We start from the raw sequence: 27,458 nt of genomic DNA on the forward strand, positions 1-27,458 counted from the left end.
AATTTTCTTAGAGCATCGTGGCCTGAAAACCAGAGCCATGGCACTGAGGCCTGGAGTGTAGGCTGTGGGCCCCCCCCACCCAGCGCCAGGGGAGAAAGGTTCTGTTGGCCTCCTCTGAGGATGGCTGGCCGGATGCACCAAAGACACTCCAAGCCAGTGGGACGGTGGCCGCCGGTTGCGCAGGAGAGGCCGACGTACCCTCTAACTGCTGGATGTGTCCCAGTACGTGTCCCCGAAACCCTGTGGGTGGCCACCATGCCCATGGCTCACAGCGGACGGAGGCCTTGGAGGCGGCACAGTGGGACACAGGCCTCCCTGCGCCTGGCCCTCACCACAGCCCAGCCTGGCTGGCATCCTGGCGTCCAGGCCTGATGCTGCTTCCTCTCACGTGTGGGCAGGGTGGTTTCCTCTTGCATCGCTGTCTCCCCCGCACATCCTAGTAACTGTCCAGAGTGCTTTCTGTCTCAGTAGTCCCTGAAAGTGTCTTCTACCAACGCAGAGCCCCCCCCCCCCCCCCCACCAGGCACACACACATTCGTGGCCAGGAGAGGCTCGGCACACTCGAGTGAGAAGATCAACTGGAAGTAATCCCGATGCATGCCAGAGGTCCTCTTGACCATTGTCCACTGTCTTCTGCTGTCTTCCTGGACAGTCCAGGGCCCTTCCTGTGACCCGAGAGTCCTCTTCCCTTGGGAGGGTGGGGCTCGCCCTCCCCACCCTGATGGCTCTGGGACAGGACCAGGCAAGGCAGGCCTTCTCCAGAAACAGGTGGACTGAGGAGGTGGGGTGAGCAGTGGGCCCCCTGCAGGCACATCTATGTCCAAATCTCTGGAACCTGTGCATGTGACTTTATTTGGGAAAGGGGTCTTTGTAGGTGCAGCTAAGTGGAGGACCTTGACACCACCCTGCGGTCCTCGGGAGGGGAGGTGCAAGGACGGATGTTCTTACGAGAGGCGGCAGGTACGATACACTGAGGGAGGACAGGACAGTGGGCAGCAAGCAGCGAGGCTGGCAGGCCGCAGCCTCCCCGCCCCCCACCAGTTTCTGCCCAAGCAACGGTGGCTGAAGACACAGCGCTGGCCTTGAGGCAGGACTGGAAAAGGTGCGACAGGAAGACAAGGACAAGAAACAGCAGAATCCGGGCCACTTGTTCCCACTGAGGAGTCAAGCGACAGGAAGGTAAGAGAGAGCAGAGTTCGGAGATCTTGAGAAACACCATCAAGTGAAGCCATATTGGCAAGAAGGAGGAAACAACCCCACTTGCGCGTGTGCCTGCTGCCCCTCTGCAGAGGACATGGGGACAGATCACTCCCCGGACCACGGAGCACCCTTCTGGGGGGGCTGAGCGCTCAGCTAGCAATAGGCGAGGAAGAACACGGGAAGCCACAATTACCTTCAGATCACACGATGTGACACTGGAGACAGGACCTGAAGGGCAGCAGTGATGAGGGTTTAGTGACCTCCAGTAGGAGTTTCTAGCAGCGGGGGAGTCAAGGGTCTTCGGTGGGACCTGGTGGGACTGTGGAAAGGCCTGCAAGCCTCGGACGTTCAGTGTGGAGTGAGTACAACCAAGTATGGCTAAGGAGTGTTCTCAGAGAGGCAAAAGCTCTCGACATCTGCTCGGCACTTGGTCTGTTTCTCAACTGACATTTGTTTTTTAGGCACAAGTGGAACCACCAAATCAAGTTTTAATAAAACATCTGCAACTTAATGTACCTGTGGTGAATTGATCTGTTTCCAGAAACTTTCAGATGCCTAAGGCTTGCCCAGCTTTGGTGGGGAAGAGCAGATTGTTACATGTAAAAAGCAAGGAAGCACTCTGTTGTTCCAAATCTCACACTTAACACTAAGGACTAGGAAGTGCAGAAAAAAAAAAAAAATAAAAAATCAGCCAGCACAGATTCTGAACAGGAAGACAACAACCTAACTACGCCCTAACGGAAGAAAGACGGGAAGGATTACTCCACAAAAAGGGAACGCAGCATTCAGAGGAGTAGCCGATCAGTCCTGGCAGGAGAGACAGTCCAGGAAGATGAAACCCAGTGATCGTCAGCTGTGCCCACCACACACGGACCACGGGTCACGGTGTCCATCCGCCAACCCGATGGCCATGTGCTCTCCATGGCGGGGAGGGAAGGAACCGTCCCAGAGTCGCCTGAGCGACAGGGATCTTGTGCCAGAGCCTCATGAGTTGGCCTGGTGGTGGCTGCCAGCCCCCGGTGCGGGCAGACCCTCCCGCCTGCCACACTGGCTGGTGTGAGACTCAGCACTGGGTCTGAGCTTCGGGAGAAGCAGCCTAGTGGGTTCCAGGGGCTGAGACGATGGGGAAGGATGCAGCCTTGGGCACCTCTTGGGACCTTGAGAGGACAGCAGCAGGACAGGAAAGCCCACACAGAGGATGGAAGAGGAGTGGAGACTGGGTGGAAAGCACGCGCCTGTACACACATGCGCACACGCACACACTCCAGTCTCCTGGGGTCCTGGAGGAAGAGCAGCCTCAGCTGGCCCTGACCGTGGAAGAGTCGCCCTGCCCTGTTGGCCTATTGCCTGGGCCCCCGGCTGCACTGATTCCGGGGCCGCTACCCTAGGGTCTGGGCACTTGGCCCTCCTGTGGAGGACACCCCTGTCCTGAACTTCCACTTCCAGCTGTGGTATTCTATCAGCTGGTTTCCACACTACTACTTCCACGTGGCAGAAGTGCCTTCATGGCCCCGAGCACCAGAGAAAACCACGGCAGCCACTTCTCAAGTCAATGGCAGCTTATTCTCACTAGTCTTTATTGGCAGTGGGAAACGCTCCACTACTGCCTTGAAAGCCAGCAAATAATTCCGTGATAAAAATAGTTCAAAGTAGACGGTACCTACTCTGTCATACAATCAGGAAGTTCACAAAAGATTCATAGAAAAACACAGGGAAACTGTCAAACGCCCAATGAAAAGCAGAAACGACATGTAAAGAGACATGTCGTTTCTATCTCTGTACCAGCTGCATAAGAAATAAGGCACCACGATCTGAGCACATTCCTGGGTGGCTTTTTTATATGCCACCTCAAAATTATAAGTTATGTTGGCTACTTGTATAACCTGAAATGGCTGTCTCCTCAAAATCTACACATGGAGATGGGGCGCCTGGGTGGCTCAGTCACTTAAGCGTCCGACTTCAGCTCAGGTCACGATCTCACAGTTTGTGAGTTCGGCCCCATGTCGGGCCCCGTGCTGACAGACAGCTCAGAGCCTGGAGCCTGCTTCGGATTCTGTGTCTTCTCCTGTCTCTGCAGCATCCATGCTCACGCTCTGTCTCTCTCTCTTTCAATAATAAAGAAACATAAAAAAATTAAATAAAATCTACAAATGGAGAATGAGGGCCACTCCTTAAACTTGTTTACAAACAAATCTAAACAGCTGATTTCCGTAAGAACAATAAGGCCTTTATTAGAGTTGCGCTACATTGTTTCCAGGATCTTGCATCTTGCTCTGTGCTGAGCACCCAGCGCCCTGGCCCGAGGTGGGAGACCAGTGCACCCTGATTGGTCCTCTGAGAGTTCTGCTGCCAGGGGTCTAAGGTTCGGGTTGGGGGGGAGAAGGGGGCGGGCAGGGTTTCGGGGAAGAGGTGGCCAGGTTGCCCCACCCAGGCTTTCTGGGGCCTCAGCTCCCAGGTTGTGCGGGTCACTCCAGGCAAACTGCCCAGGCCCCCAGGGACCAGGCTCAGAAACAGCATACCGGCCCTGGGAGATTTTCACCGTGTTTCAATCAGCTTTCCACTCCAAGTTTCTTTAGCTGATAGTTAACACCAGATATTTTTAATCTGTTCACACTGCAGAAGAAAGCATTTCTTGTTAGAAAAAGTGTAGTTAAGGTGAGTCATTAAAATACAATGACAATTGCTGCAAATTAAGTCTGATTATATCAAAACCATGGTTGTAGAGCTAAGGGACATTCGTAAAGGATACTGCAGGCTACGTCACGGTGATTTTACAAACATGGTAAAATCCTTTTCTCTGTCAGGGTTTCTTAACAAAAAAGTAAACAATGATAATTACAATACATGCACAGGTTATAAAAGCCCTGTATTTGTCGTAGGATTTATACATACAACCATGATAGTACATACGCTTGAAAGACTAAACTGAGATATAAGAACATCAATGGATTCCCAAGGATATTTATAGCCTGGATATACATGAAAGGAAGGAACTCTCTATAGGGAGTGACAAATTTACAGAGATGTACGAAACATTAAATGCTAAATGAGTTTCTCGATCCTATTCACGAATTTTTCAGTAATTAAATACTGTAATGAAATATCTCAGGGTCCATATAACAAGGATTAACAGATGAAAGATCTGGTTGAATTTTCAAATGTAGTCACTGCTGGGCTCTGCGTGCTGCAAGACCATCGGTAGAAGCAGTGTGGGTAAACTGCAAGATAAAGGAAAGAATCAGTCTTAAGACATCAGCCCGAAAAGCACCTTCCAGGGCCCCAGGTGGGGCCTAGTGCGTGCCCCCCCTCCCCAAAGACCTTCCTGGCTGAAGAGATTTGAGAATCTAGAGAAAATAGGAAGCATTTTGCATTACCAATGAGAATTATTCGATTGAGTTCATACTGGCTTAAGACTGAAAGTTACCAGATTAAAAAAAAAACAAGATGAAGGAATCAATCAACTATTCTTTTTTTTTTTTTTAGGATTTTAAGTAATCTCCATTCCAAAATGGGGCTCAAACTCACTACCCTAAGTTCAAGTGTCATAGGCTCCACCTGGCCTCCAGCCAGGAGCTCCCAACAATCAAACACTGTGGCTGAGACAGGAAAACAGAATGAGAGGAGAACAAAGCCCCCCCCCCCCCCCCCCCCCGAGGCCCTCAGAGCAGGGAGAAGAGGGCTGGGCTCCGGGGCCCACACCCAAAATCTCCAAGTTGAAACTCAGCCCCTCAGAGGGCAATGTGCTTCCGCTTTTAAAAGCTAATCTCTCAACTGAGAGGCCACCAGCGTCACTCACGTGAGGACTAGAATCCTCTTGGGCCTGGTTCATTCAAGAAGGTGTGCGTAAAACAAGCCAGCCAGGGCCTGCTGACCTAGGAGCTCCACCAGACCAGGCAAAGGCCAGTGCCACTTGCTCCCGAACGAGCGGGAAGGTCAGCTCAGACCTGGAAAATCTCCTACTGCTCCGACAGCAATCCTGCCTCCCTACCACAAAAGACATTAGCAGACACTGAACCCAAACTTCTTTTTTTATGAAAAGAGTGGAAATACAGTTTTCTCCAGAAAAACTGAGAACACACCAACCTCTTTAAGTGTAAGCACACAAACACCAGAATCCTCTTAGCAGGTGTAGAGAAGCTCGTGTGTGTGTGTGTGCGCGCGCATGTGTGTGTGTGTGCGTGTATGTGTATGTGTGTGTGAGTCTGTCTATGTGCGTCTGCGTGTCTGTGTATTTCTGAAAGTCCCTAAGTGAGCCTGCTGCGGCTGTCCTGGCTCACATGCACATTGCGCAGACAGGACACGGGGTGTCCGACTGTGGCCTGCATGGACGGTGCCCTCTACTCACCAGCAGGAGGCGTCGGCAGGATTAAGACATGACTGGCTGAATCCAGCCTCTGTGGTGCAGATACTATGCCTGCTCCAAGCAACACAAGGGGCAGCGTGCAAATGCAGCATGCGGTTAGTCTCAAAATAGCACATGAGTGCACAAATACAGCCACACACATTCTAAACCACAGCAGCAACCACTGAGGGCTCCCGGGGCACTTCTGAGTGGGGTTCTCTCCACCCGCAAGCAGCCGGGGGAGTCCCCGGGAGTTCACTCTCAAATAGCAATGGGGCAGTAGAGGCCAGGAAAACACTTTCGCCCTGTCCATCTGCCATCTTGTGAAAGAGGGGCCAGGGCTGCCCATCACATACGTAGCTCTGCAAGTGTCGCTCTGAGGCTGGTCCAACGCTCTGAGGACACCCACGATGCCTAGTTGTAGTAGTTGAGAGAATGTGCTAATATTCCATCAGATAGAAAAGTTAAAAAAATCTCTTTCACTGTGAAACTCTGATAAGCAGAAGTGAGGAGTAACCTTAGATCATTTGAGCCTGAGCATGCCACAGCATCTGAACGCCTCGTTACATATTAAGTCGGCCATTCTCCATCAGTGTTCACATTCCAACCCAAGAGCCTCCCATACCTCCGCCAAGAGGCTGGGGCAGAGCGGCACGTCACATACAGACCAGCAGCATCTTCTCTGGCTGCATAGAGGACAGAGAGGAAGTGACCCAGAAGTCTGCAGGGAGGGTCTCTGCTGACCCAGCAGGTAAGTCAAGAGTGTCTTGATCTACATTGCTATCTCTAAGAAGGTGCCCTCCTGAAGCTTCTATCATCATCCTGGGAAATTACAGGACACATTGTGAAATAAAAACCAAAAATATATAGTAAGGTTACCAGCCCTTTAAAATGACCTCACTCTGCAAGTTTGCTTACAGCTGTTTACCCCCATTCCTGACAGCCATGGGGGGCCCCCTGCCCAGACGGCTGCCCCAGGCGGTAAAGGGAGGCAGGGCCATATTTGTGCCAGGACCCTGACCGGGCACAAGTCAGGACAGCCCTGGGCTGACCGGACCTGCCGCACCGTCTTTGTGAAATCACCTTCCTGCTATAGAAGATACTACCTTTTTGTTTTCAAAACAGTCTTTAAGCTGCGGACAGTGCTACACACTAGGACAGTCCCACCGCACCCTTTCACGTGTCCTATTCTCGTCACACTCGAGTGTTCTTATGGCAATGAAGACAGTCTTAAGTAGTGGTGTGGGAGTAAATCAGTCCTGGTGTTGTATAAGGAGACATCAACACTTCGTGTCTTTTGAAATAAACGACTGTAACCTTCCCCCAGAGCACAGGGCCCTGGACTGCAGGGAGACCTCCGGGCGCCCCCAAACGCAACTTACAGGCTCTATTGCCAGGCTGCCATCAACGTGTTATGATGTGAAAAATATTTCTCAAGACTCTCAAAAGTCAAATACCAAAAGGAAAGAAACCAAACTCCTCACCTCTGTTAAAATATTGGTTTCTCAATAGCTCATTGGTTTGGGTGTTTTTTACGTTTTTGCAGGTACATTTATTTATTTTTGAAAGAGACACAAACAGTATGAGTTGTGGAAGGGCAGAGAGCTAGGGAGAGAGAGAATCCCAAGCAGAATCCCCATTGTCACCGCTGAGCCCAATGGGAGGCCCAAACTCACGAAGTGTGAGATCATGACCTGAGCTGAAAGCAAGACTCAGATGCTTAAATGATTGAGCTACCAGGCACCCCTGTTTGTTAGATTTTCAGAGAGAGAGGGAGAGAGAGAGAGAGAGAGAGAGAGAGAGAGAGAGAGAGAACGATTGTGTGTGAGTGAGATAGGGGCAGATAGAAAGGGTGACAGAGGACCCAAAGCAGGCTCCACGCAGACAGCAGCCAGCCCAATGCTGGCCTCAGACTCACAAGCAGTGTGATCACGACCTGAGCCAAAGTCAGACACTTAACCAACTGAGCCACACAGGCGCCCCAAAGCTCATTTGTTAATAAAGTAAGAGCTAAGCTTAACTTGTAAGGTAAAATTATCTCCGCATTTGGAAGAGTAGTCTGGTACATGATTCCTACAAACATAATAATCTACGTTCCCTTTTTTTTTTTTTTTTCGATTTTACTTTTAGGAAATCTCTACCCCCAACACAGGGCTCAAAGTCACAACCTAGAGATTATGAGTCACGCTGTCCTCTGACTCAGCCAGCCAGGCATCCCCAAATATAATACTTAACAGTTAACGCAAATTTAGATATCATTAGGCTGAAAACTTATTTCACCAACCCTTTGGTCAGTCCCCATGACCAAAAGGTGGTTCAACTCCCATTCCAAGATAGCACGAGCCTGAAATCACGAGCCAACACCCCAAAAGTTATGTCAATCTAAAGGATGACAACATATTGCAATTGCGTCGAAACCAAGACTTCAAACTCAAAACACTACCCATTGAATCCTAATAGTGTATTTTCAATCAGAGATGTTAATGTGGAGTCCATTAATGGGCTTGATTTACTTATCTTTGAGAGGCAGAGAGACAGCATGAGCAGGGGAGGGGCAGAGAGAGACGGAGAGAGAGAATCCCAAGCAGACTCCAAGTCGTCGGCACGGAGCCCGACTTGGGGCTCGACGCCACCAACTATGAGATCATGACGTGAGCCCAAAGCAAGGGTCGAGCGCCGAATCATCTGAGCCCCCCAGGAAGCCCACAGGAATGGGCCTTTGGGGAGAGGGGTCCATGCTCTCCGGGAAAGTAGACAAGGGTGCCGTGGAGGGGGATTTGCAGTGGGGTCACTGAGGGCATTCCCAAAGGTGTACAGTGTTCTGTAGAAGGATCAAAAGATTCCTGATTCTCCACTGAGCCCATGAGTCAAACAGAATTCCACAGGGAAATCAGAAACAGAAGCCATGAAACTTCCACGTGGCACACGAAGTAAGAGTGTTTCTCTCTCCACATAAGAGCTAAATGCACGCCAGTCTCACGAGCCTGTGAGGGGAAGGGACAGGCAGAGCTCAGGCAGGAGGAGGCAGCACCGAGGACTCCGGGCCGCGCAAAACAGACCGGGTTTGGGGAGAGAGGACTAGCTGTGCGGTGAAGCTACGCGCTGCCTTGCTCCAGTACAGGTTGCGGGGTCTCCAGCAGGAGAGCAGTGGGCGGGTGCAGACGGCCCGGTGTCACCTGGGTGTTCTGGGTCGGGATCTGCACCAGAAGCGCCAGGGCGGTGACATCGAAGGTCCCATCTAAGGCCATCAACGTGCCGTGAACTCCACCGTCTACGCGATTGTTGGCATCCTCTTTAAGGCCAATCGATAGGACCCAGCGAATCACCGGGTCCTTCCTCCAAACCAGCACCTCTGCCGACAGTAAACACCCATGGCCACGGTGGCTGCCGAAAGCTCTCTCCATCACATCCACACCCTGTAATGCAGGACAAGGATCTCCGCTGTGTGCCCCAAGCCTATGCTTCAGCTGCACACTCCGAGTGTTCTGGAAAACCTTGCTCCCGTCAGACAACACTGTTGGCCCCGAGCCTGGGCACCTTGTCACTTCAACACAAACGTCTCAGTTCTAATCGCAAAGCCCGCTTTGTGGACTCAGTTGAAAATCAGAGAAACCTGAAAAGACTCCCCAGCATATTAAGAGACTGTGACGGGACACCTCACTTTCATGCAAAGTAAGAAATATTGCATTTGCTTTAGGAGACATCGAAAAATCACCAGATGATTCACTAGTTACTTCTGGTGAAAGACTGCTTCTGTCAACTGTGAAGAGATTTAAAATGAAGTACACAGTACAGGAAACACATATACCCAGTTCATTTCCAAGGTCTTTCACTAGGTAAAAGAACAGTTGTTCAAACACATGGACACGCTTAAAACACTTACTGATCGTTATTACATTTCTCTGTAATAACTCTGTAATAACTCTGTAATAACTCTGAGACTCATTCTCCTGAGGTGGACATTGTCAACACTAGGCACCTTTCGTGGAGCCTTATGGGGCTCTATCTCACCGCCACCTCCCTGAGAACTTCACTCCTCATAGCCCACTGTACCCAGAAGCCTTACCAGAAACAGCCGGTCAACACATATTTTATAAGTGACGTGTATATGCTGTATTCCTTCATAAAACAAGGTAAATGTGACGAAGAAAACCATAAAGAGGAGAAAATACATTTACAATACTCTACTGGATGGAAACACATAACTTGCATAGAAGTGGACCTGAACGTCAAACCCTGGCTGTTCAAGGGTCAACCGTATGTTTCTGGGACTGGCCATGCATGTCCACAGAGACCACAGTATGATCCACTCTCAGACACTGCGTTATACCTATGGTAACACAGAACCCAAGTCAGCGATTTGAACATCTCAGCCCCGGAGAAAGTCACCTACACACACTCTGTGAAACTGAATCAAATGCTGGGGCAAACAACTCAATAAACGCTGTCCTCATATGACCAAGTACTTAAACCATACCTCCTGAAGATGACAAAATAAACGTAGGAAACACAGTGACATGTTTTGGCCAATTTTGTGACCTCTGGACTTACAAGACATACACATTTCTGGGAGCAGTGGGTGTGAGAGCCAGAGGGCACTACCACGAATCTTAATGTTTTCGTTACAGAAAGTACAAGGATGTGGAAGAAAACACACTGGCAACATCTAAGGGACCGAATTTTCCCAGCATGGTTCCAGGAGCAAAAGGCCCCGGAGGCCTTTTTATGTCCGTGGAGGACATAATACTGCTTTGCAGCTATAGAGTCTGTTGAACAAACGAACAGCTACTGCTTTAAAAACAGGTACAGCTGAAAAGTGCTCAGCAAGGTGACAAGAAACACAATGCTTATTTTTTAAAGGTTTTGGTGTTTTTCAGCTTGTCCGCCCAATTTGCTGAGTCCCAGGGCACCTTGGGAAGGGTTTTCGATTCAGTGGCTCCAATTCAGTGGCTGTGGGGAAGCAGAGTGATGAAATGGGAGGCGGGGGGTGTCCACAGCCACGTGAGGTCTCCCGACACGGGGAGGGGTCTGCAGGCAGAGAGACCACGGATCTAGAGGAACGAGGCCAGTAAGACCACCCACACGCTGGAAACACGCAGGGGACACCAACCTGGTCATGCAGGCTCGTCGCTAGCGCGGCTGGGGTGGACCTTTTGTCTTCTGGTGAGCAACCAGCGGATGGATTTTGTGATGCCCTTCTTCTTGGGGGCGTTGTTCAGTGAGTCCTGGCTATTGTTACTTTTGCTGAGGCTGCTCAGGGGGCCATCCTGAGAGCCTGGGGATCTGGGGGACACACAGGAGAGCATCTTCCACGCGTGCTCGTCACACGACACACCGCCCCACGTGATTAGAAGCACAATCCCCCAGCTTCTAGGGAGGGCTGCGCCCTGGGAGCTGACACTCTCTCCCTCCCAAGTATATCTGGAGTCCAAGCACCTTGGGTCGAGAACGCTCAGGACCCGTCCCAGGCCGTGACCCGGGAGCACGGAGGACATGCACACCTGAGCCACCCCAGGACGTGGTGCGAGTAACAGAGAGGCTGCTGGAGCTGCCTGGTGGGGGTGGGGGGAAGAGAGCATGGCTCCTGACAGCCCCACAGGGCACAGTGCGGCCCAGGGGAGGAGCCCTAGGGAGCATGTCACCCAGGATCCACCGGGAGGAAAAGAGAGGTCTCAGGACGGCTGGTGTGTAGGATCTGAGCAAACGAGGCTGCCCTACAGCCACCAGCATCACAAGACTCTGGTCTTTCCCACCTGCCTTTTGCCCTGCTGGCCACACCCAGGGCACCCAGGCAGGTATCCCAAGAACGCCGTGCACGTAAACTCAGTTCATTGGCCTCTCTTTGGAATCGCTGTTCCGACCCTTTCTCCCCCATGTAGAGATCAAAGGTTTCTCAGAGCTGAAAACCAGCGCACAGGCATGTCTCCTACGATGCCTGTGCCCCTTACTTTGTGGCGTCCCTGATGTCCTCGTGGCTGGCCTTGTGCAGTGCCCCTTGCTGCAGCCTGTCCAAGCTCAGGGACCTCTGGGACGAAGAAGCTGACGGTACACATCGTGCCCTTGCCGTGCTATCTTGTGACTCTTCCTCCAAATGCAGCAACTGTGGGGTGGAGAGGAGAGTGACATGATTTCACCGTGCACCCAGACAGAGGAGCACACAGCCCTGAAATCACAGCCAGCAACTCATTTGAAAAGCTCTGAGCTGTGCTTTGTGCAGCGTCCAAAACGACTTCCTAGGATCGGCCTAACGCCAGGCGAAAGGGTGGATTCGCGTCCGGGCAGTGGGCCCACTGAGACCCCCAGCCCATCTGCACCGAGGGGTGTACCCTCCCCAGGACTTCGCACCACCAGGAGCCCGGCCACAGAAGGTAGAGGCGGAGACCCAAACCATGTCACCATACACCACGGCCAGCTGAGAAGGAAGGTGTCTGTTTCCTGACGCCATTCAGGGCAAACCCTGGTGAGCACGGAGCCCTCCCATGCACGGTTGTCCAAAGCTCTTTGTTTGGGGGAAGTGGAGCGAGCTTGTGGCCTAATCCACTGTCACTTCTGGTAGCGATGCAAGGCTGGAATCTACGGGGACGTGTGTAAAGTGACAAGGCACCCAACCCCCTGACCCCACACTCGGGTCTGACTTCTGCTTCTCGGGGACATTTCGGTTGATGGTACAAACTGACGGACTCATCTGCAGCTTACAGACAGTCTGCTCGACACGGTGCAGACACAGTGTCCCTTGGCTGCGGTCACGACAAATGAACCCCTTCAGACTCCACTTTTCCTTCTGTGACAGGCTGTGGGTCTGCGGCTGTGTGGCTGCGGGCCCTGGGAAGGACCGTGGGGCCACGGACCCGCCAGCGTTACGACCCTTGACAGGTCCTGGTGGTGAGGCAGGGCCGGACCTCACGAGACACACGTGTAGGACTGGCGAGACAGGCACAGCCAACCGGGTTTGCACCAGGACCTCCGAAGCTGCATGGGGCTCGGGACGCCCATGGCGGTCAGCACCAAGCGGAGCTGAGCTCAGGGAAGACACAAGCTTAACCAACAGCTCCAAAACACCTGCCTCCTCTCCTGATTTCCTGACAGTCATCAGACAACAAAAGGCTACCTTAAGAGGCTACAAATTATCCACATAAAACCAAACAGGGTCAGACTCACGCAACACAAGTACATTTCATACCCAGGTGGAAGCAAGGATATGGAGAAAACAAACCCAAAAGGGAACAGGACAGGGAGCCACACTAGCGACCAGGCTACGAGGTGAGCAGAGACGGAGGGTTCCGGGAGCACACCCTCCCCTGTGTCACAGCGCAGTCCACACACAGGCCCCCGCCCAGCACTGGGTCCTGCCAGACTTGTGCCTATGGGCCATTTCAGTCTCCACCAAAACGGGAGGCTCCGGCCAGGCTGGGAAGTGCAACGCCCGTGCTGGCCCTGTCTGCATGGACCTGACACCCACTGCCCGTACACCTAGACTTCATCCCCCAAAACCTCCAAAGAGCCCTCCAAGTAGCCATCAGTGAGCTGCGGGAGCAGGCCGTCCTGCCTGGGTGTTCATCACACGACCCTCTGTTCCTTGAGAAAGTCTTGCTACAGAGGAAAAGGCAGCACGAGCCAGCAGAATGCAGGGCGTGCTCTGTGCCCCGTCGCCGATGTGAGCTCCTGATCTCTGAGGACCGTGCACCGATGGGCAGGGTGTGGATACCCCAAGGGCCATGAACCTTTCGCTGTCCTCACTTACCAGGAGACCAAAGCAGGAAAAAAAGATGGTGATGAATACACCCCGGTCACAAAACAACCAGTGACCGAACTGGCACTTGAACGCAAGAATTCAACTGAACGGACACACCATCTGTGCAGTGGAGGGGCTCCCCCAGCTGCCGCCCAGCTCTGTATCAGAGGCACGGCCCTGTCAGCGCATGGCTGGGAAGGTCTGGGATGGGGGTCCGGTCCAGGGAGCAAGGCATCCCAGTTATGAGGCGGACTCTCTGGTCGAGGGTTCCGTCCCGAGGCACGGCGCTTCCCCTGAGAATGGGCACACCCACATCATTGTCCTCTGGACACAGGAGGTGTCCTGTCCGGGCGAGGGGCACTGTAAATGGGAGAAGGGCGCCCGAGCAAAGGTGGGGTATGTGGCAGAGTGGTGTCGTGGCCAGTGTTTGCCCTGCAAGGTGTCCTCATGCACAGGACCCGGGCTCTCAGGCTCTGGTTGCACATCGGGAAATGGGCTAACCATACAAGCTGTGGCTCGCGGGGATGTCTGTGAGGGCCAGGTCACAGGATCCTAAACCACTGCACACACCAGGTGGCGAACCCTAAGAGCTCTCTGAATGCTGCTGGCTACGGCTGTCAAAAGTGGTTATCCCGAAATCGAAACTCTATGCCTCTGCTTCAGTAATTTCTCTTCCTAGAAACTTCTATGTCTCATGGAACTAGGTACGCAGCGCAGCGAGCAAGACACAAACGAGAGACAACGGTGAGCTCTGGTGGCCGTCGCAGGTACCGTGGAAACCGGCCGCCACGCTCCAGCCCCCAGTGGCTCCTGGACTTTCCCGCACACGCCAGCCGCTCGTCCTTACCCAGCTGTGGTGCTCACTGTGGAGAGACGGGCACTCTCCCCCACACCACAGACAAACACAGCTAGGTTGCACTACGAAACACTTTCGCTTTCTCCGATGCTTCCTTCCCTCACTAGGCTGACAGAGGCATGCAAAGAAAGGAAGAGAAATCAGATTTGCTGCACACTTGGAAGCTACAATTTCCAAGACCAAATGAGGCAAACATATTTGAAAGAGAACAACAGGACGGATATAATTGAGAGAAGATTTAGAAACAACCACGACTGGAAGCAGAACTTTGTTCCACCACACATCTGAACGTAATAGGTTATACAATATTTACCAGAGACACTACCAATTATCACTCGGGACGTAAAACTCCATGACAACATACACAACTTATTAAAACACGGCATCTTGTAGAACAAAGACATCTAACAGGTGCCTATTCTAAACTTTCCTGTAACTGTTCTCCTTGTTGAAAACCAAGTTACACTTTTACAGTATCACCCTAGGGGATGCCGAAGTTCCCGCAACACCTTGTATAACACCAAACAAACCCACTCTGTTAATGCCCTGCTGGACGTGAATGTGAAATCCTGACCTAGAATTTGATGGACAACCTCTCACGAATCACCGTGCTGGTTACAGGAGGGTGTCCTGGGCAGGTACGTGATAAAAACGGGCTTAGGGGCAGGTGACAGCTTCACGTTGTAGGAGTCCTGAGTTTCAGTGTAGAAGGCAGTACTTGTGCTCAGTAAGCCCATGAGATTTGGAGTCCTGAACACGAGTGTCGGCACCGCAAAGCGTGCTGTCTGTATCGAGCTTCCGTTCATCTATGCTCAGTGCCTTATCTCTTTTGAAGAAACACTTCGTTTACAAATTATTATCTGGATCATACCCGTATCCACCTGTACTATACAGTGATACGCTAACGACAATTTATGACTACTGGGGCAAAACCCCCTCTCTAATGACAAATGAAGATACAGGAGAAACAACACGAGCCAGCCACGAGTGATCACAGACGCTCCAGGGCAAAACAGCAAAATGACAAAACACAAACCACAGAACTTTTACCCTGTGTCTCCTTCCAGCTAGCACTGCGTCTCTGCTCCCAACCAGAGTTCAAGTCCTCCAGAAAGCTGCCCCTACTGTGTCTACACAGATTCTGGGACTCTGGCGAGTGGGCTTCAGCGCAAGGGCTCCTGGACCAGACCCCCGTGGTCCTCGGCCTCCACCTTGCCTGGCCCCACCCAGCATGACCAGGCCACCGGTCTCCCTTTCCCTGAGCACCTGGCTCACTGAGCTCCTTCCACCTTGTGACCGCTTGGTCTCTGCCAGTTCTGTCTCTCTCTCTCCACTGCCACACTGGGCAGTGCCCAGAGAGCCACCCTTGGACTCTGGGGCTATCCACAGGTGCCCATCTAGGGACTGGTCAATCATCTGTCAAACAGAAATAGATAACTAACACACATATCACCTTTTACTTCCCATTCGCTGCTGGTCTCCCCTCACTACACTGTGCACACACAGGGGTGCAGGCCTCTCCTCTGACTTTTTATCTATTTATTGTTTTCTTTGTTTTATTTCAAGTGGGGGAGGAGCAGAGAGAGGGAGACAGAGAGAATCCCAAGCAGGCTCCAGGCGCGGTCAGCGCAGAGCCCCATGCGGGGCAGCGGGGCTCCGGGTCTCGATCTCACAAACCCAGAGACCGTGACATGAGCAGAAATCAGCAGTCGGACGCTTGACCGACTGAGCCACCCGGCGCCCCTCATCTGGGTTTTTCAGTCATGCTGCACCCTAGCTCTGGGACGATGTCTGCACCAAACTTGTTCCATGACTACAGGTGCTCAAAACTTACACAAATATATAAAAATATACGCGGCTGAAGAGACAAAGGACAAAAGTACTTAAACTCCAAAGGTGAATTCTTTGTTGTTCAAGGATGAATACACGTGTTCATTTAACCTTCATTAGCGTTTCGAACCCTTACTAATTTGCATTGTGCTGTGCTTAACACTAGGTCCTATCTTAATCCACATTGCTACTTTATACAAAGGAAGAACAAAAGCTCTCAAAAGTAAATTCCAAGGCAGCAAAAGAAGAATGGGGGAAGGGGAAAAGAGAAAGCAGCCTATCAGTCCTTTAGTTCCAGAAGAGCCTCACAGACAGAGGAAAAGGCAGGTGACATTGGAGCAGGCAGGTGGGTCCCACGAGAGCCCCCAGAGGATGGAGGTCCTTGCCTTGGAAGGCTCATGTCGCAGACGGGCCACACGGCCTTTCCGGTGGCGCCGCAACACCGCGCTGCTGCTGGTGCTGCTGGCATCCGTGGGGCTGCCCGCCAGACGGAACCTGGAAGCTGGGATGCTGCCGACGTGCGTCCGCCTGAAACACGGAGGAAAACGGTCAAACAAACACGCACACACACACCAAGGTTGTTATCTAAAGAAAAGTGGACTTTGTCAGCCAGGCCAGAACCCGTCAATTGGGAAAATGAGGTCACAGAAAAAGGTCTCCAAGGAAGGCATCCTTGCCCCTGGCTGCAGTGCAAGCCCGCTAGCCGGGCCCTGTGGACACAGGGTCTCCCGGGCCCAGCAGGTGCAACGCATCCCCGCGGCCCAGACGTCCCCGAGGTGGAGCAGCGCCTGCCCCCAGTCAAGCTGTCGTCCTGCGTGTCTGCACCACCTCCTGCCCAACTGACCGGAAAGCACTCCTATACGTCCCTCTGGCCTTCACCTGCCATCGGCCCACGTGTGCCAAGGCCCTTGCTGTGATGCCAGGTGACCCCAGGTTTTCCTCCACCAGCCACTATCGGGCGCCCCAGGGGCATCCGCGGCAGGATCCTCGGGAACCACACCTCGCAGCTCCCGTACACAGGAGGTGGCAATGCGCCCGGTGTTTCCGAGGCAAAAGCGTCTCTGGCCTCTGTGCAGTTAGACTAACACACAAATGTCCCCCTTGGCCACAGAAGTCTCCAGAAAAGTTCCATGGAGCCCCGAGCCCCTAGGGTGGAGTCACTTAATTGGGCTGTCAGCTGCTCCCCTCAGCAAAGGCTCTGGGCAGGAAGCTCTGGGCAGCAGCTGTGAAGGAGCACCCGCCAGCCCATGTGCCCGGCCTCAGCCACGGGTTCACCCTCCACACTTGAACCCTGCACGGGAGTCCAGTGGCTCCTCGCTCTCTGGAAAAGAACAGAGGCTGCCTTCCATTTCACAAATCCTTATGGTCTCGGGAGACAGAACACACCCATCTGATTCACATCAACTAAAGAGGGGGCCTCTGGCGTCACCCCTTGTGGCCTGGAGACAGAGCCACCACGACAGGGCGTCTCCTCTGTGGTGCTTCAAGCTCTTCTCTGCGGCCTTTCAAGAAACGTCATTGACACGTGCTGCCTCAGGGTACTGATTGCTTCTAAGACAGCCAAGTCGGAACTGCCCGCTGGCCACAACCATCTTCCCCTCCTCTGGTCCCCCCATTCCCAGAAGAACTGCTCACCTGAGCTCAGGTGGTCTAGCTTCGCCGCTGTGCGGCCACGACACATCGCCAGTCGGGGAGAGGCACACACGCCACCCCGCATGGGACCTGGCATGGTTCGTGGCTCCACGAGGTTCGCGTGTGTCCCCTGACTCTGACACCCTATCTCAGGCTCCCTGGCTCCCGACCCCAACACCCTGCATCCAGTCCTATCCCAGAGCTCTCTCCCATCTGCCCCGCCTGCGTGTGGAAGTTGGTCCGACACCTTTCTTTTCCTCTGCAACCCAGACCATGTCATCTTGCTAGAGGAGGACACAAACAGAAGACGTGGCTGTGAGGTCGTGCCAGGAGGGCTCAGCTGTGCAGCCTGCCTGCCGCCTTCTCAGACTCATCCCCACGGCCCCCGGCCGCTCACGGCGACACAGCTCCCACCAGCCTCTCTTCTGCCACCACACGAGAGGGCACTTTGTGAGACGGCTTCAAACAGACCCTGTTCCTCAGCCGGTCTCCTGCCCGGGGTCTTCTGACCACAAGGCCACCTGTGACCGCGGCCAACGCCTCCGCAACCACGGGAGCACTGCGATCCTCTCTATCTTTCTCCTTGGCCAGCTCACCTCAGGCGGGTGACGGGCGTGGACGTCCCTCTTATGGCAACTGCCCCAGGGTGCCACCCTCCAGGGGCCTGCACAGCCCCTTCCCTTGAGAACTCCAACATGCCCTCGAGGGGCCTGCACCACATCCACTGTTTGCTCCCTTGGCCTCCTCACACATGCCCGTCTTCAAGCCCTGGAATGGTGACACTCAGCACACTGGTGTCTTGCTGGCGAGGATCTCCGTCAGCCAACCAAGAGGCTGCTCTGTGCCCGGATCTTCCTGTGTGCTTCTCTCTCCGGACACACATTCGCTGTGCCACCAGTAGTTCCGTGGACACGGAGGGCCGCTTGTGCCCCTACCTGTACTGACTTCTCCTCTCTCCTACAAGCAGGCTCAACAAGGACAGCCACAGCACACCCTCGACTCTCCCGAGAGCCCCCGTCAGCAGCCGCACACACCCCAGTGAGGCCTGAGGGGGCCTGCCTTTGGAGCAGGAGCCTGCTTCCTGCACCCAAGGGGGCCCAGTCAGCTACTCGAGGCACTGTCACACCAGAATGACTCTCACATGGTACCCATTTCCTACAAAGAAGCAAGCAAACCTTTTAATACCTCGCTGACAATTACTGTCTGCAGGACGCAGCTCACAAGCCGGCTGACCCACTCCCTCACAGGCGACTCACCAACGTCCCAACAGAGTTACAGCGATTATATGTCATTCTCCGGTCTTTTCAAAAATATAAGAAACTGCGAGCACTGCGCTAACCCCACCAATGTCAAGGTGACCTTCACAACCATGGCCACGTGTGCACTCCCATGGTGACCCCACTGGCGTTGTGGAAGGGACCATAGCTTCCAGGGATGCTGGGCCGAACCTGGCACGCTGGACCCCTCCTAGCCCCACACCATCACTGCCACACTCGGTGGAGGGAGGCCGCAAATAAACCCACCCAAACACGAACAGAACTTTCCCTAACTTCCACTCCTCCTCCCATGGCTGTGAGCTCTGTCATGCCTCCCGGTCTCCTGAGATTCCAAACCTAACCTCTGGAATGAGGTTTTACTTCTCCCTCTTGCCAACTACTAAGCTACCGGCTCCCTGAGCTACATCCAGTCACTCTGCCCATTCGGCCAAAGGATTCCTCTGGAAGAAACACAGCAGGTGCTAACATAGGTGTTTGTGAGGTGGTTCATGTTAGGCACGGTGAAGGGCAGTGTCCCCCCCAGCCCCGCCCCATCATCAGTTAGCTGGTACCTGGAAAATGGATCGCGTCAGACTACAACACCCTCAGGGTTATTGTGTGTAACTCTGATCCGGTTCGGGTCATACCATGGCACACCCACGGTTCTACTTTGGAACCATGAGCTGGTTCAGGTCATACTGGTGACAGAGGGAAGCCACCCCCAGCCGCATCTCAAACAGATCTGTGAACCGGGAAGTGTCATACCCATGGTGAAGCGAAGAGCCTCTCACTCTTGCCCGCTTTAATACGGCCCTCAGTGCTTCCATCTTCCGGAGAAGGTGATCCTGCAAAGCAGCAAATGACAATGACACTCACTGCAAGCAAGGTTAACTAGTCTTTGCATCAAGAGTCCGTTCAACACAGAGCACAAACTGGTAGTGGCCAGAGGAGAGGAGAGTAGGGGCAGTGGGCAAAAGAGATGATGGTGATTAGGAGGCATCAGCATGCAGATATCAAATAAGGCCGTCTCGGGGATGAAAAGCACAGTACAGGGAATACGGTCCGTGATACCCTAAGGACTCTGTATGGTGACACACGGTGACCACAGTGATGGTGTCGAGCACAGAGTCACGTGTGCAATTGTTGAAACGGTACACTGTCTACTTGAAACTGATACAACACTGTAGGTTCATTAGAATTCAAGAAAAAATGGAAAACACTACTTGCATCAAGTGTGCTGAAATGCTGACCATCATAACCACGCTGGGTAAATTTAGCAGTTACGAACCCGAAGACCATTCTCTCCAAGAGTCCTCCAGTAAACACCCGGATCACCAAGTGAACGTCCTAAACCCTACTGAACAGTCAGGTCTCAGGCATAGCAAGGTTACAGAGGAGAAACACCGAGCCACTAGGACTTCTTCCTAATTATGTAGAGAGGAGCAGGACTTTCTGGGCGGTGGGGGAATAGCCCTTCTGTGCAATAGGCACGTGCTCCGTCGTGGACCCTGTGCAGCCCAGCCTCACGTCTGCACACGCAGCGCCAGGGAGCCAAACCGACGAGGAGCTTCGGTCACACAACTACCCCCTAGGCAGTGCCGTCCCAGGCCGGAGACACCGCCGCACGTGGCTAACTGAGCGCCCAAAATGGGGCTGGTCCCGACCACAGGGGATGGAACTGTGAGACGCCCCGTGGGTTGCAAGGACTGAATGTAGAAAAACATTGTAGAGTAGCTCCTTCATGTCTACACTATTTACTTGATACAATAACATGTTGCCTGCATCGGGCTACATGAAAACTAACATCACCCGTCTGACCATTTCAAATGCAGCCGCGAGAATCCTTGGGATGACACCCGTGTCACCTGTTACCTTCCTGCTGGGCAACGCTTCGCTCAATGAAAGGTTTACGCGAACATTTTAGCTTTCGAGCGAACCCCCGAAGGGACTCAGAAATCTGAACCCCATAGGCTGCTCGCCTCCAACTCCGCCACATGCGTGCCATTCAGACTAGCGAGCATGGGGCCTCTCGAAAGCACAGTGGTGGCTCGCCATGGAGGAAGTGTGAGCCCCAGAGGTCACCTGCTCCTTTCCAGTCTCAACCGATCACTGAATGATTGAGAGATGGAAATACCTTCTCACGTTGCGTTTCTTGTAACTGTTTTTTCAGATTGCCAACTTCTCCTAACAGAGACTTCTGAGAAAGGTACTGACAGTCCTTTAGTGTTGATTCTTTCAAACGTTCCACATGCTAGAGCATGCCTACGTTTCTCTTTACAATAACGCAGCACCACAGACAAGGCATGGAGCGGATGGCCATACCAACGAACCGGGTCACATGACCACAGAGTGAAATGCTGTCTGTGAAACTGCAGTAACAGCCTTTACTCATACTTTGTCCATGTACAATTTCTTCACGGATCACTGTCTGACTGTAAGTATGACAAGTTCCTAAGTTTACTTGCAGCAGGTACACTGGTTTGTACTAGCTTTTAGGGTCTGTGATGCCTCAGTCACTTGGGAAAGCTGACCTACGTTTCGTACATATACTTCCAATCTCACATACAACTATTCTACCGAAAGGCTGGCCCCAGTGATCAAGGTAGAACCTCACGTGGGGTATAATAACGCACCTCATAATGGGTTTTACCCAAAACAAGTGTGTCGTGTAATTAGCATTGCTCACTGGTGTCTCCAAGTGCCAGTCTTAGGGAAGATTCTGGGCTCATCTACAGGGACACAGGTGTCACCAGAACCGGTAGTATCAGGTCCGCATCCAACTGTCACCACCAGAGCTTCTCTCACAGAGATCCTATGATACTGCTTCCCTCCCGTTACACCTCAAGTGTATCCGTTATGATGCTGTAAGAGTCCAGGCTTAGACTCTTTCCAACCCAGATGAAAAGAGGGAAGGCAGGAGATGGAACAGGAGATACTCTGTTTTCAGCTGGTTAAATGCTTGACAGAACTGCGCACTCCTACCGGTCCGTCTGGACAAAAGAGGTAGAAATTAGCTCCCCAGACAAGAACCAGGCTGAAGGTTCCAGCACAGGGGTGGCAAACGAGGGCCTGCCGACCACATCCAGCCACCGCCGGGTCCTATCAACAAAGGGTTATCGGCACCCGGCCCCTCCCCTTAGTTATATACTGCCTATGGCTGTTTCTGTGCCCATCTTTGATTAGCATGAAGCTAGCTTACTCCTTACGTCTCAGTTAGTAAAGGCCTAAAATACTTACTCTCGGGCCCTCCCCAGACCATACTCCTCTCCTAGACAGTGAGACGCACCTTCCCGCACACAGACGTCGGGCAGGGACAAGACACTGGGAACTTAACGTAGGCAGTGGGTAACAGCCTGCAGTTTTTCCGTGTGAAAGAATCATTTCTACTTTCTGCAGTGGCTGTTAGCCTCTGCTCCACGCTGCTCCTCAGCATCACAACGTGAGCGTCTCCTCTGTGAGGACGGGGGCACTCAGCCGCTGTCTCTCATGTCCTACCTTATCTTCTGCAGCAGCCATCCTCTCTTTTAGATGACGCTTAAGACGCTCGTCAGATTCAGAAAGGAGCCGGTCAATAGTGCCGGACAGATGTTGATTAGTCTCTTCCTTCAGTTTTTCTCTCTGCCTGACCTGAAAGAGAAGACGCAGGCTTCAAGCCAAAGTGCGAACACCGGCTCAGGCGTGCGAATGGCCAGCGGTGTGACCCACACGCACGCCATCCTCGGCTGCCCCTTCCCACGGCACTCTTTGGCCTGCTTGTGCGTCACTGCCAGCACCGACCTAGCGGGGCACAGAAACGCAGGAACCTGCTTCCCAGGGGTCATCACTTAGCAGGTCCCTTTGTTTCTGGGAAACAAAACGCGCATGGGCCCTCACGAATGTCCTCATTATCAGCTCTCAGATGGGCTCAGGAGGCAGATGTACATGCAGGAAAGAGCACATTCTGAAGGGGATCAGCTGAACTACACACGAGAGGAGGCATATTCCGGGGCGGAAACAGAAGCTCGGATCTGGCCTCAGGGGGAAAGAAATGAAACCATTGACAAAACCGAAAGATTAAAAAAAATCCACTTTGGGAAAGATTCAGTGGTGAGAAAGACTTTCACCTGTTTTTCGTGAAATTCACACATCTCCTGAACGTTTTGTAATGGAAACTTGTATTTACCTCCAGTAATTTCCGAACATAACCGCAAAGTTCACGGGTCTGTGTTTTATCGAACTCTCATCAATCGTATGGTTAAAAAACTTGTGTCTACCGCATATCCTGAATTAACCCAAAACAGAAGCGGCGAGGACAGGCCGGCAGGATTCAGGGGCTCCTGCCGGGCGCAGGGCCGTGGGGTACGGAGTACACATGTGCCCTGCAGTCGGGGGGCCCAGGGAGGAGGAAGAGCCCACAGGACACACCCGCAGGCTAGGCAATGGACAGTCCCTCCAGGCTCGGGCTTCCTCATCTCTAAGCCACACCTGCTGGCACCTCTTTCCTTGGGAGCAGGCAACAGAAAGCACGACCACCACACCTCACACGCAGCAACGGCCATCACTTGGAAAAGACCCTGGCCACCCCACAAGAAGGGATCGGCACCCAAGTATTTTTCAAGCAAAGCAGCTTAAAAGTGTCCTTGGAATTGTCTCAGTTATAATAGAATCCTTATCTCAACACCTGTCCCTCCAAACTACCATACAGTCCTAAAGGCAATGAGGTGCTTCTCTAAGTAGGTGAGGTCGAATTCTCGGCCCAAGAGGCTAGCGTCTGGTTGTGCTCACGTGTGTGCATGTGTCATGGCAGGCTGGGGTCGGCCAACACGAGCCGTCACGCTGGCATCAGAAGCTTCACTCCGCGGAAACTCATGTTTTATTCTCTGACCCTGAGGGCCAAGCACACGAGTTTCTGGTGTAAGTTAAGGGTGAGTGTTTTGAGTTTTCTGGTGAAAACAAAACCTGATGGCCTTGGATGGACGTCCCAAGTTGGGGAGGCTGCTGCCTGCTCTGTCTCCTGGGTGTTTCATGTTGACGTCCGACCAGCTCCCGCAGGGAAAAATCTCAGGGGATTCAAGGGACACGGGCCTCCCTTTCGTCAAGGCTCGATGACGCTATTCCTCTTCTTAGGAACATCTACCCCGACCTGTGCCTTTACATCTCAAGTAGAAAGTAGGATGTGGGGACCAAGGTCAGGCCCGTGACCTGATTTCAGGACCTCAGTGTCATGTCCTAAGGAAGGAGACCCCTCCTCTAGGCTGCCCTACCCCAGGCCAGTACCTCCGCTTTGGCCAAGGGACACCCACGAGGTCCCGCGTCAACCGTGAGTAGCTGCTAATGAGCTGGTGGGCACGGTGGGCTGTGCGGGTGCCTCCACCCCTAGGTGGCACTGCCTACGGGGCCCCAGCGTCCAGAGAACATTGTCCATATGCTAGGAGTGTTCACTAGCATCCAACTCGCACAAGAGTGCACTGTACCCCTGATGGGATCGAGGAGGGGCCTGGCGTCCACGTGGGGAGAAGTGGGAAACAAGGGACCGCTCCCTACCCCGACACCCCCAGCCTGCGCCTCATCCTCAACCACTGCCAGGTGCGCGGCTGCTCCGCCCGGACACGTACCCGCTGCAGTTCTTGGTTCTTTTCCTCCAGCTGGGCCTCCATCTGGTGCAGACTTTCCTCGATGTTGCCACGCCTCTGCTCGGCCTGTGGGCGACAGTGGGGTCAGAAGAGCTGGCTGCCCCACACCACACGCTGGGCCTATGCACGACAGGCTGTGAGCGGCCTTCCGCCTGCTCACAGTCCCTACCGGCTTCATGCGTCCCAGTGGGAGGCAGTGGGCTTCCATGCTGGTGACCGGGGGTAGGCAATGGTCTCGTCCCCACCCCGGGTCCTGGATCCTTGGACGGTGCCTCGTCCCCCGGCAGACACCCCTGTCCACTCAGCACGGACAGGAGGAAGCAGCAAGCGGAAAGAGCAAACAGGCGTGCTGCCTTCCTAACCTGGGAAGTTACTTCCAACAATTTAGCTTCCTCAGCAGCACAGTGTCCAAAGACAAAGGGTCGGGCTACACGGCTGACCAGGGACAGGAGAGAGGACAGGTGAGAAAAGAAACGGAGACTTGACATGCAGATCACAAAGGAGGAGAGACTCTGTTGGAGCCTGGGCCTGTGGGCGCCCAATGCCGCCTGCCCGACTTGATGGCAGCCTTGAGGGTCATTATCCCATGACGAACCCACCCCCCTTCCCACTGGGACCCTCACTGCACTGGAACCGGTGACACAGAAGCACCGACAGGCTCCCTGCTACAGGTTCCCTCAGCCCAGGTTCTGGAAGGACGGACTGGCTGCCCAGTCATGTGCTCCCTCGTCCTGTGTGCATCACTCGATCCCAGCACCGACTACATTATGTCTGGAAACTACCTCTTCAACTGCTGCCTTCGTCCGTGGGTGGTGAGGGCTGTGAGAACTGGGAGGGCAGGGACTGTGTCTGGCATGTTCCTCGACTCTATTTGTGGAACCTCCGAGTGAATTCCTTAAAGATTTATTTCTTACAGCGGTGTCTGGGTGGCTCAGTCGGTCGGGTTCTGACTCTTGGCTTCAGCTCAGGTCATGAACTCAAGGTTTGGGCGTTCGAGCCCTGTGTCAGGCTCTGTGCCGATAGCATGGAGCCTACTTGGCATTCTATCTCCTTCTTTCTGCCCCTCCCCTGCTCATGTATGTGCCCAGGCTCGCCCTCTCTGTCTGTGTCAAATAAATGAACATTTAAGAATTTTTTAAATAAAAACGATTGTGTTTAAAAGAGGATAGGATTTTCTCATTTCTCAGAAAAATTCTATGCTTTTTTGTTTTTTTTTTCCTTCGGGAAGCTCTACACCCAACGGGGAGCTCAGACTCATGACCCTGAGACCAAGAGTCCCAAGCTCCACTGACTGAGCCAGCCAGGCACCCCTGTCCTTCTCTTGCCCAAGGCTACTATCTTGAGCTCTGAGTCGCTGACTTAACTCTGAAAAGCAGTGAGTCTTAGATGCAGCCAACGGCAAACAGCACACGTCGGACAAAACCGGAGGGAACAAAACTGGGGATGATGCCTGCCGTTTGAAAAGCATTCCAATCTCAGACAAAGTAGCCCCGAAAACAGATCTCAGCTGGTTCGCGGACTTTGGCACGCCGACGTTACCGGTGAGAAATGAGATACGAGAACGGACCGCCTTGAAAATGACATTCCCACCATGGGACCCAGAAGGAAACGGGGGCCCCACCTTGCAGAGGGTGGCCTCCCTCTGGGCCGGCTCGGCTTCCACCTCGGGCAGCGACTTGGCCTTCCTCGGGGTCTGCTGCAGCTTCCGCTCCGCCACCTCCAGGCGCTCTTGCAACTGGCGGTTTTGATCCGCAGTCTAGGACATGAAGGCAAAGCATCAAAGTGTAGCAAGTCTTCTCTCCGTTTCCATTTTTAATAAAGTGAAACAAAATCTAAATGCAGAGATCTACTGTTAGTTCTGACGGAAGCCAACAGTTTGGTAGGTGCTTCAGAGTGAACCTTTCCTTTCTGCAAGGAGTCACCCACTGCCTTGGTCCTCCTTTCACTACGCAAAACATGTCTTGCCAAACTCTTTGCTCTTCTTCAGTATCTTCAAAGAAGTCTTTCCAAAGACAAAGTTCCCACACAGTAAAGAAAACCCATCTTCTGGAGGAGCTTGCTCGCTCTTCCTGACCAGTTAAGGAGAGAAGGGTTCGGACCTAACCCTTCGTAAACGTATTTATACTGGGGTCCGAGGGCTCGCTACATAGGACATTCTGAGGTGGGCACATCAGCCAGCACAGAGCTTCTGAGAGCATGCCTGATGCCAGTTGAGTTCTTTTTGGAAGTGTACCATTATTCAACAAAAACACTCTCCCTCTTGACCAAAAACGTGGAAAACTTCAACGTGGAAAACTTAGACACGAGATTTTTTGTTAAAGGACTTTTAGGGAAGCCGAGGTGGCTCAGTCGGTTAAGCGTCCACCTTCGGCTCAGGTCATGATCTCATAGCTCACGGGGTCAACCCCGCCTCGTGCTCTCTGCTGACAGCTCAGAGCCTGGAGCCTGCTTTGGATTCTGTGTCTCCCTCTCCCTCTCTTGCCCTCCACTGCTCATGCGCTCTCTCTCTCTCTCTCTCTCTCTCTCTCTCTCACTCTGGCTCCCTTTCTCAAAAATAAATAAACATTAAAATTATATAAAATCATTTTAAAAATCATGTATAAGGTAAGGTTTTTGCAAGGTTAACATGTGTTGCCACAGACTCCTTCCATCTTCTGTGTGCATATGGCTCTGTGTGTATATACAGACCGCGTATCATGCTTTAAAACCCTCCAAAATAAATCACATGCTGTACACATAGTATTTCACGATCTGCCCTATACATTCATGACTTGGAACATGTTACGTGCTCTCAAACAGCATTCCTCCATGTCATTTTAATGGCTTCCTAGTATTTCACTTTGATTATCATTTTGGGTCGACTGACACATTTGACAAACACACCAGGCAAACTCACTCTGTTTCCAAGAAGCTGGATGTGGTTTTCCTGTTCAATGCCGGATGACCTGAGACAACCAAGGAAGAGACGTGCTGCTTCCCAAAACACAGGGTCTCACAG

General features: G+C 52.8%; 1 pseudogene; it reads right to left on the minus strand.

Annotated features, from left to right (window-relative positions):
* Positions 1–3,405: 3,405 nt before the first annotated feature.
* The window catches only part of LOC123380768, a 33,295-nt pseudogene continuing 9,242 nt past the window's right edge, over positions 3,406–27,458 (minus strand).

Source organism: Felis catus, chromosome D2, assembly GCF_018350175.1.
Source record: "Felis catus isolate Fca126 chromosome D2, F.catus_Fca126_mat1.0, whole genome shotgun sequence".
NCBI lineage: Eukaryota > Metazoa > Chordata > Mammalia > Carnivora > Felidae > Felis > Felis catus.